Below are 11,479 nucleotides of genomic sequence, written 5' to 3'. Positions count from 1 at the left end.
TTCATATACTCTTATCTGGACAAAATGACAAGACGGAAAAATTCAACACAAAAAAAAGAACAAGAGGCAGTACCGAAGGCTAGGGACCTAATCAATACAGACATTGGTAATATGTCAGATCTAGAGTTCAGAATGACAATTCTCAAGGTTCTAGCCGGGCTCGAAAAAGGCATAGAAGATATTAGAGAAACCCTCTCGAGAGATATAAAAGCCCTTTCTGGAGAAATAAAAGAACTAAAATCTAACCAAGTTGAAATAAAAAAAGCTAATAATGAGCTGCAATCAAAAATGGAGGCTCTCACTGCTAGAATAAATGAGGCAGAAGAAAGAATTAGTGATATAAAAGACCAAATGACAGAGAATAAAGAAGCTGAGCAAAAGAGGGACAAACAGCTACTGGACCACGAGGGGAGAATTCGAGAGATAAGTGACACCATAAGACGAAACAACATTAGAATAATTGGGATTCCAGAAGAAGAAGAAAGAGAGAGGGGAGCAGAAGGTATACTGGAGAGAATTATTGGGGAAAATTTCCCCAATATGGCAAAGGGAACGAGCATCAAAATTCAGGAGGTTCAGAGAACGCCCCTCAAAATCAATAAGAATAGGCCCACACCCCGTCACCTAATAGTAAAATTTACAAGTCTCAGTGACAAAGAGAAAATCCTGAAAGCAGCCCGGGAAAAGAAGTCTGTAACATACAATGGTAAAAATATTAGATTGGCAGCTGACTTATCCACAGAGACCTGGCAGGCCAGAAAGAGCTGGCATGATATTTTCAGAGCACTAAACGAGAAAAACATGCAGCCAAGAATGCTATATCCAGCTAGGCTATCATTGAAAATAGAAGGAGAGATTAAAAGCTTCCAGGACAAACAAAAACTGAAAGAATTTGCAAATACCAAACCAGCTCTACAGGAAATATTGAAAGGGGTCCTCTAAGCAAAGAGAGAGCCTACAAGTGGTAGATCAGAAAGGAACAGAGACCATAGACAGTAACAGTCACCTTACAGGCAATACAATGGCACTAAATTCATATCTCTCAATAGTTACCCTGAATGTTAATGGGCTAAATGCCCCTGTCAAAAGACACAGGCTATCAGAATGGATACAAAAACAAAACCCATCTATATGTTGCCTCCAAGAAACTCATTTTAAGCCCGAAGACACCTCCAGATTTAAAGTGAGGGTGTGGAAAAGAATTTACCATGCTAATGGACATCAGAAGAAAGCAGGAGTGGCAATCCTTATATCAGATCAATTAGATTTTAAGCCAAAGACTATAATAAGAGATGAGGAAGGACACTATATCATACTCAAAGGGTCTGTCCAACAAGAAGATTTAACAATTTTAAATATCTATGCCCCCAACGTGGGAGCAGCCAACTATATAAACCAATTAATAACAAAATCAAAGAAACACATCAACAATAATACAATAATAGTAGGGGACTTTAACACTCCCCTCACTGAAGTGGACAGATCATCCAAGCAAAAGATCAGCAAGGAAATAAAGGCCTTAAACGACACACTGGACCAGATGGACATCACAGATATATTCAGAATATTTCATCCCAAAGCAACAGAATACACATTCTTCTCTAGTGCACATGGAACATTCTCCAGAGTAGATCATATCCTCGGTCCTAAATCAGGACTCAACCGGTATCAAAAGATTGGGATCATTCCCTGCATATTTTCAGACCACAATGCTCTAAAGCTAGAACTCAACCACAAAAGGAAGTTTGGAAAGAACCCAAATACATGGAGACTAAACAGCATCCTTCTAAAGAATGAATGGGTCAACCGGGAAATTAAAGAAGAATTGAAAAAAATCATGGAAACAAATGATAATGAAAATACAACGGTTCAAAATCTGTGGGACACAACAAAGGCAGTCCTGAGAGGAAAATATATAGCGGTACAAGCCTTTCTCAAGAAACAAGAGAGGTCTCAGGTACACAACCTAACCCTACACCTAAAGGAGCTGGAGAAAGAACAAGAAAGAAACCCTAAGCCCAGAAGGAGGAGAGAAATCATAAAGATCAGAGCAGAAATCAATGAAATAGAAACCAAAAAAACAATAGAACAAATCAACGAAACTAGGAGCTGGTTCTTTGAAAGAATTAATAAAATTGATAAACCCCTGGCCCGACTTATCAAAAAGAAAAGAGAAAGGACCCAAATAAATAAAATCATGAATGAAAGAGGAGAGATCACAACTAACACCAAAGAAATACAAACTATTCTAAGAACATACTATGAGCAACTCTACGCCAATAAATTTGACAATCTGGAAGAAATGGATGCATTCCTAGAAACATATAAACTACCACAACTGAACCAGGAAGAAATAGAAAGCCTGAACAGACCCATAACCAGTAAGGAGATTGAAACAGTCATTAAAAATCTCCAAATAAATGGTGCTGGGAAAATTGGACAGCCACATGCAGAAAAATGAAATTGGACCATTTCCTTACACCACACACAAAAATAGACTCAAAATGGATGAAGGACCTCAATGTGCGAAAGGAATCCATCAAAATCCTTGAGGAGAACACAGGCAGCAACCTCTTTGACCTCTGCCGCAGCAACATCTTCCTAGGAACAACGCAAAAGGCAAGGGAAGCAAGGGCAAAAATGAACTATTGGGATTTCATCAAGATCAAAAGCTTTTGCACAGCAAAGGAAACAGTGAACAAAATCAAAAGACAACTGACAGAATGGGAGAAGATATTTGCAAACGACATATCAGATAAAGGACTAGTGTCCAGAATCTATAAAGAACTTAGCAAACTCAACACCCAAAGAACAAATAATCCAATCAAGAAATGGGCAGAGGACATGAACAGACATTTCTGCAAAGAAGACATCCAGATGGCCAACAGACACATGAAAAAGTGCTCCATATCACTCGGCATCAGGGAAATACAAATCAAAACCACAATGAGATATCACCTCACACCAGTCAGAATGGCTAAAATCATCAAGTCAGGAAATGACAGATGCTGGCGAGGATGCGGAGAAAGGGGAACCCTCCTACACTGTTGGTGGGAATGCAAGCTGGTGCAGCCACTCTGGAAAACAGCATGGAGGTTCCTCAAAATGTTGAAAATAGAACTGCCCTATGACCCAGCAAATGCACTATTGGGTATTTACCCTAAGGATACAAACGTAGTGATCCAAAGGGGCACATGCACCCGAATGTTTATAGCAGCAATGTCCACAATAGCCAAACTATGGAAAGAACCTAGATGTCCATCAACAGATGAATGGATCAAGAAGATGTGGTATATATACACAATGGAATACTATGCAGCCATCAAAAGAAATGAAATCTTGCCATTTGCGACAACATGGATGGAACTAGAGCGTATCATGCTTAGCGAAATAAGCCAAGCAGAGAAAGACAACTATCATATGATCTCCCTGATATGAGGAAGTGGTGATGCAACATGGGGGCTTAAGTGGGTAGGAGAAGAATAAATGAAACAAGATGGGATTGGGAGGGAGACAAACCATAAGTGACTCTTAATCTCACAAAACAAACTGAGGGTTGCTGGGGGGAGGGGGTTTGGGAGAAGGGGGTGGGATTATGGACATTGGGGAGGGTATGTGCTTTGGTGAGTGCTGTGAAGTGTGTAAACCTGGTGATTCACAGACCTGTACCCCTGGGGATAAAAATATATGTTTGTAAAAAATAAAAAATTAATTAATAAAAAAAGAAAAAGATGATGTGAGGTTTTTTTTTTCTTTTTTGTTAAAGTATAATGAATGTACAGTGTTATATTGGTTTTGGATGTGCAACAGAGTGATACAACAATTCTATACATTACTCTTAAACCCCTTCACCTATTTTACCCATTCCTCCCACTACTCCCCTCTGGAAACCACCAGTTTGTTTTCTGTATTTAAGGGTCTAGTTTTTTGCTTGTCTTTTGTTTTTTTCTTTGTTTGCAATTTAAGAAACAAAAAAGTGAATAAAACATATGAGATGCGGTTTTCTTTTTTAACGATTTTTATTTATTTATTTGTTAGAGAGAGCGAGCACAGGCAGACAGAGTGGCAGGCAGAGTTAGAGGGAGAAGCAGACTCCCGGTGGAGCAAGAAACCCGATGTGGGACTCGATCCCAGGACACTGGGATCATGACCTGAGCCGAAGGCAGCTGCTTAACCAAGTGAGCCACCCAGGCGTCCCTGAGATGCATTTTTTAATTAAACCTTGGTCTGATTCACATCTGGCTTTGGCTCCATTTCTCCAATATTACTAATTAAAACATCAGGAGTTTAAAGTTGCTAATAACCATTTTTGGGGGATCTTACATATTTTGAGTTTGAACTACCTGAGGAGAGACATATATTCTCTATGTAATGTGATGAAGTATCCACCATATTACTATAATTAAAACTTATCTTGAAAAATAGCACTTTACTCTATCACTGATGTTTCAGTCCAGTCTTACTTGGTCTTGGCCATCTATGTTTTCGGGCCAAATCTGACTCCTAGTCTCTTTTGCATGATATGTGGGCTAAGAGCAACTTTTACATTTTTAAATGATTAAAGAGAATCTGAAGAATAACTTTCTGTGAGACATGAAAATTATATGAAATTCATATTTCAGTGTTCACAAATAAAGTTTTATTGGTACACAGCCACACTCGTCCCTTTATATATTGTTCATGGCAGCTTTCACACTCATGGCCAAGTTTAATAATTGGCAACAGAGACCGTATGGGCCATAGCTCCAAATATTTACTATCTGGCCCTTTCTAGAAGAAGTTTGATAAACTTCTGCTCTACTCCATTAAGTTTTTTCATGTTTATAGCCCTGGCCATCTCCCCCTGTCTACCAGCGCCTAGCACTGGTTATCTTTGAGCATGAGTTTAGCTCCTAACAGTCTGTGAAGCTTTTGTTCCTATAATAAGTCCACTCTGAGTTTCCCTTTCCTCAACACCAAAAAAGCCATTGCCAAACAGATGGTCTGAAACATGGGACTTCTGGCAGCCAGGTTTCAAGATGGTCCCAGCAATCCTGGCCTTTACACCTCTGTGTGTCCGCCTTTCAGCTGTACTGGGAGTTGGTGTTTGTGACCAGAAGAATATGGTAGAAGTGATCATATGCCATTTCTGAGATTACATTATAAAGACACTAGTGTTTCATTTTGTTCTCTTTCTTGCCCTCTCACTCTCGGATCACTTGGTTTGGGGAAATCACATTGCAAGAAACCCTATGGAGAAGTCCACGTGGAGAGGAAGATTTCTGCCTGTGTTATGTGAGTGAGCTTGGAAGTGGACCTTCTGGCCCTCGTCAAAAATTCAGGGACTATAGCCCTAATCAACAGCTTGATTGAACTCATGAGAGACCCTGAGCCAGGCCATCCAACTAAGTCATTTATAGCTCTCTAACCCTCAGAAACCAGTGAGAAAAAAATGTTGTTTCAAGCAGCTACTTTAAGGGTAATTTGTCACATAGCAATGGAGGACCTACACAGAACGGGAAAAACCTCATATTGTCCACCGTGCCACCATCTTTTTCTTACTGTGATACCCACTTTATTTCTGGTCATTTTGGAAGTGTGATTTCCTTTCACCTTCATGGCCTTGCCTCATCTGTGGAACTTGACTTTGAGCTTGTGCTCCTCTCCTAGAACTGGAATCCTATCTGTCCTCTTAGCTATTGTCCTCTCAGTGGCTTGACAGCTCAGTGCAGACTCCTTGGTTTACTTGGACCCCAGCATGGGAATCCTTTCTAGACTGTTGACCTCAAGTTCTCTTGATCAATATTTTTAACAGGAAAACAAAGTGAAGAATTCCTCAGGGAAAAATACCTGCTATATTTTTATAAATTATTCTTACTCATATCATTACCTTAAGTTAAGCCTCTCATAAAGGAATTTTAGAGGCAGGGAGGAGCTTTAGAAATGGATTAATCTAACTACCTGATTTATTTATACATGATGAAATGAGGCCCCCGAGGTTAGGTGAGATTCCCAATGTCACTCAGCTGGTTAGTGGGTCCTATGATAGTGAGATATACTATTTAAATGCTATAGGTACGTAGACCATGATCCAAGCTAAATAGTTCTTTTGAGGGATGGGAGGCTAGGGTGGGGTTTTGCTGGGGATATCTATTGAGCTCTTCTGCCTGAGTGAGTCCTCGCTCATTAGCAGAAATTGGACACTGAAGACAATGAACCATTGATATGACTCAGGATGGTTGGGTCAAGAAGCCGCTACTAGATGTGAGCCCCGATAGGAAGATATAAAAATCTTTTATCTCCTGATTATGAACTGCATTTGGATTATATGGAACTGTATTTCTTCTACTGCTACAGAGACAGAGAAAATAAGCCCTCAGTGAGTCTTAGGGGAAAAAAGTCATAACAGGCTGACAAGGTGTGGGAACTGGGTGGATAGTGTAGACGATAAATGGCTTCTGAAATCAATGTGGAGAGATGTGAGAGGAGGTGTTAGTGTTCCAGTTGATATACTTTGATATTTTAAAATCTTCTTTGGTAAGAATGTATTTATGCATTTCTTGTGTACTTTTTATAAAGTTTTACAAATTTTTATCAAAAATTTTAGAAACTGGGCTTGAAAGTAGAATTGTGGTTATGTGTTATGTGCACATAACTCAACCATTGTTTCTGTCAAACAAATAAACTCAAGTGAATTATATACAAGGAAAAGCCAAAAACAGTCTGGAAACTCAGACAAATGCCCTGATAGAAGCGAAAGTCACAGGCAATAGATTCAAATACAACTGATCTCATGAGAAGAAATGGGGTGAAGTTATGGCTTAAGAGATTTAAATGAATTGTAATGAAAAGCTTCTTTATGGTAGAGCTATTCAGGGCAGGAAGGAAATTTAGTAACAGATTATGTGGGCAAAGTAGGAATGTTTTCCCTTGGATATTTTATAAATGGAATTAAAAATCACTTGTTTCTGACTCGTTGGGTATAGTTCAGCCTGTGGGTTGAATTAGTTACATCTTCTCTATTTGGTTAATAATAGAGGAAAAAACTAGTAGCAATGTTGATGGTCACAGTCAACATGAAATCATTTTATTTATTCACTTATTTATTTTTAAATTAAATTAAATTTGTCTTTGAAAATTTTTTAAAGATTTTATTTATTTGAGAAAGAGTGGGAGAGAGAGTGAGTGAGAGAAAGAGCCTGTGCACAGAGGGAGAGGGAGAAGCAGACTCCTTGTTGAGCAAGGAGCCCTATACAGGGCTCTACCCCAGGACCCTGGGATCATGACCTGAGCTGAAGGCAGACATTTAACCAACTAAGCCACCCAGGTGCCCCAGCATGAAATCATTTAAAAATATTTGTTGCTGTTGTTTTGTTTTTTTTAAGATTTATTTATTTTAGAGAGAGAGTGGGGTTGGGGGACAGAGGGATAGAGGAGGGAAGAGAGAGTCTTAAGGTAGACTCCATGGCTCAGCATGGAGTCAAAGTCTGATGCAGGGTTTGATCTCACAATCCTGAGATCATGACCTGAGCTGAATCCAAGAGTTGGACACTTATCCAACTGAGCCACCCAGGTGCCCCGACATGAAATCATTTTAAAATAAAATCAAGGTGTGTGATAAATCTTTGTATTCTAAGTACCTAGCTAAGTCCTGGGAAATAAAATTAAATTTCATTTTAATATCTTTGATAGATATCTCTACTTTATTTCTCACATATGGTTTGAATTCAGACCTCCAATTTTTTTTTCAGACCTCCAGTTTTTTAAAATGTCTTAAAACTTAGCTATATAGCTTATTTCTCTATAATGAACACATATTATGAGTAATTTAAAAAGTATAAAAATACTACAAAAGAAAAAAGGCAAATTCTTGGGAAATTTGATACAGTTAAAATGTCACTATTTTGACTCATTTGGAAAATCACCCTCTATCCACACGTAACCACAGTTTTCAAATAGAACCTATATTACCCTGGTGGTTTTACTTCCTTGTCTTCCTTCTGTCTGTGAAGTGACAATCTTAATCTCTGATTGTCTAAGGGAAGGAGACTGAGTCAAAGAAAAGGAAGGAAGGGCAAACATCATGCATAACTTCAGGAGCTCAGCAAATCTAATGCCAAAGATTAAATGAGACCAGTTTTCACACATGATAATTATTTAGCATAGCCCATTTACTTTAAAATTCATCCCTCAAGGAGTATATTTATCACTCCCAAATGCTTACAAGAAAGGACACTGAGTCAGAGAATCTTATGTTAGTCCAAATATCATATTGGGGGGCCCCTGGGCACCTGGGTGGCTCAGTGGGTTAAATCCTCTGCCTTCTGCTCAGGTCATGATCCCAGGGTCCTGGGATCAAGCCCCACATCAGGCTTTCCTGCTTCCCTTCCTCTCTCTGCCTGCTTCTGTGCCTACTTGTGATCTCTGTCTGTCAAATAAATAAATAAAAGAAAAAAATCGTATTGGAATCTTGCTTATTAACAAATATTAAAATCACTTAAAATAATGGCTATTTTCATTTGAGACATTCTCACCTCCCTTTTTCTTTGTATTGTGATTTTTAGATGTGGTATTAACTTTTCTGTTTTGTTTGCTTTCCTGTATTTTAAATTATTAGCTCAAGAACCATATTACTCTTTAAGGATTAAACAATTCAACAAATGGTGGAATTTACAACTATTTCAACATTTATTTTTATCTTTCATATCTTGAAATATGTTCTGCCAAGTTTTCACCCTTAATGTGGAGTATCTATTACTATCACAATAAGAAGGAAACTCCACATTAAGGATTAATAAAAGACAAATTGATTCAGATCTTTCATGGGAAAAGAGTGACACCCTGAAATCCTATCTGAGGAGAGATATGGAGGAAATTTATGTCCAGCGATCTCCCCCCAATCATGAAGTAGCCAGATGATCTGGGAGGGCCCCACACTAGAGTGCGTCCTTTTTAGGCTCTGCCTAGAAAAGCCAGATCTCACTTGCATTTCTCAAAGATTCATGAGAAGGGAAAGGAAAGACCTGATGGATTCCCCCTTAGCCACAGGGGGTCCATTCCAAGACCCCAGTAGATTCCTGAAATCGCAGAGTACACATACAGTTGACCCTTGAACACCATGGGGGTCAGGGGCACCGACCCCTGCATAGTTGAACCACTGTGTACAACTTCTCACTTACCAGAAACTTAACTACGAACTGCCTGTTACCTGGAAGCCCTACTGATGTCATAAACCGTCTGTTAACACCTAACGTGTATGTTGCATGTATTACCTACTGTATTCTAACAACAAAGTCAGCTAAAGAAAAGAAAATGTTATTAAAGTGCCTGGGTGGTACAGTCAGTTAAGCATCTGCCTTCGACTCAGGTCATGATCCCAGGGTTCTGAGATAAGAGTCCTGCATTGGGCTCCTTGCTCAGCAAGAGACTGCCTCTCCCTCTCCCCCTGCCTGCTGCTCCTCCTGCTTGTGCTCTTTCTCGCTCTCTCTCTGACAAATAAATATATAAAATATTTAAAAAATGTTATTAAGAAAATCATAAGGAAGAGGAAACACATTTACAGTACTATACTGTGTTTATTGAAGAAAAAGTGTGTAAGTCGACTTGCACAGCTCAAACTGGCACAGTTTGAGGTTTAACTGCACACATCTATGATGAAGTTTAATTTCTAAATTAGGCACAGTGAGAGGTTAATAACAATAATAAAATAGAACAGTTATAACAATGTACCGTAGTAAAAGTTACGTGAATGTGGTCTCTCAGAATAACTTACTATACTTATGTGCATCCTTCCAGTGATGCTATGAGATGAGAAATTGCCTATGTGATGGGATGACGGGAGGGCAATGACGTGGGCATGTGATGAGTCTTAGGCTGCTATTGACCTGAGCATACCTCAGAAGGACGATCCTCTGCTTCTGGACCATGGTTGATCGTGGGTAACTGGAACCTCCATGAAGAAATGAGTTTAATCAAAAAAATTTTCATTAGACACGGCGAAGGAAATCATCAATAAAACTATTTCTCCCTACTATGTGGGAGAAGACACTTGCAAATCATACATCCAAAAAGGATTAATGTCCAAAATATATAAGGAATTTATACAACTTACTATCAAAACATAAACGACCTGATTAAAAATGTGCAGAGGACTTGAACAGACACTTTTCCAAAGACGACATCCAGATGGCTAACAGACACATGAAAAGATGCTCAACATCACTCATCAGCAGGGAAATGCAAATCAAAACTGCAATGAGACATCACCCTACACCCGTCAGAATGGCTAGAAAGAAAAGGATAGGAAATGAGATTCTTAAGTAGAGAGAACAATCTGAGGGTTGCTGGAGGGGGTTGGGGGATGGGCATTAAGGAGGGCTCTTGTGATGAGCTGGGTGTTACATGTAAGTGATGAATCACTAAATTCCACTCCTTTTTTTTTAAAAAAAAAAGATTTTTAAATTTATTTATTTGACAAACAGAGATCACAAGTAGGCAGAGAGGCAAGCAGAGAGAGAGGGGGAAGCAGGCTCCCCACTGAGCAGAGAGACCGATGAGGGGCTGGATCCCAGGACCCTGGGATCATGATCTGAGCTGAAGGCAGTGGCTTTAACCTACTGAGCCACCCAGGTGTCCCTAAGTTCCACTCCTGAAACCAAAATTACCTATATGTTAACTAACCAGAATTTAAATAAAAACAAAAAATAAATAAATAAAATAAGTAACAAGTGTTGGCAAGAATGTAGAGAAAAAAAGAACACTTGTGCACTGTTGGTGGGAGTGCAAACTGGTGAAGGCACTTTGGAAAACCTTATGGAGGTTCCTCAAAAAGTTAAAAATAGAAATACCATGTGATTGAGCAATTCTACTTCAGGGTATTTACCTGAAGACAAAAACACCAACTTAAAGAAATATAAGTTTATCTATGTTTATGCAGCATTACTTATAAGAGCAGAGAAGTGGCATACATACATGGAATATTGCTCAGCCCTCAAAAAGGAGAATGCCTTTTGCAACAACACGGCTGGATTTAGAGGGTATTAGGCTAAGTGAAAAAAAAGTCAGACAGCGAAAGACAAATACCATATGATTTCACTTCCATATGGAATCAAAAAACAAAACAAACAAATCAAAACAGAAACAGACTCATAGATACAGAGAACAACTGATGGTTACCACAGAGGAGAGGGGTTGTGGAGGTGGGCAAAATAGGTGAAGGGGCTTAAGAGGTACAAATTTTCAGTTATAAAGTAAGTAAGTTGTGGGATGTAATTCACAACATGAGGAATATAGTCAATAATATTATAGTAACTTCGTGACAGATGATGACAGGTGGTGATTAGACTTATGGTGAGGATCATTTTGTAATACAGAAAAATATCTAATCTCTATGACATACACCTGAAACTAATAGGATATTGTAGGTCAGTTATACTTCAGTTTAAAAAATCCATTAGGAAAGCATTGTAACAAAAAAAGCATATATGTGCATTCACTCATT

This window comes from Mustela erminea, chromosome 13 (assembly GCF_009829155.1).
Source record: "Mustela erminea isolate mMusErm1 chromosome 13, mMusErm1.Pri, whole genome shotgun sequence".
Taxonomy (NCBI): domain Eukaryota; kingdom Metazoa; phylum Chordata; class Mammalia; order Carnivora; family Mustelidae; genus Mustela; species Mustela erminea.
This window is presented reverse-complemented; position numbering follows the sequence as displayed.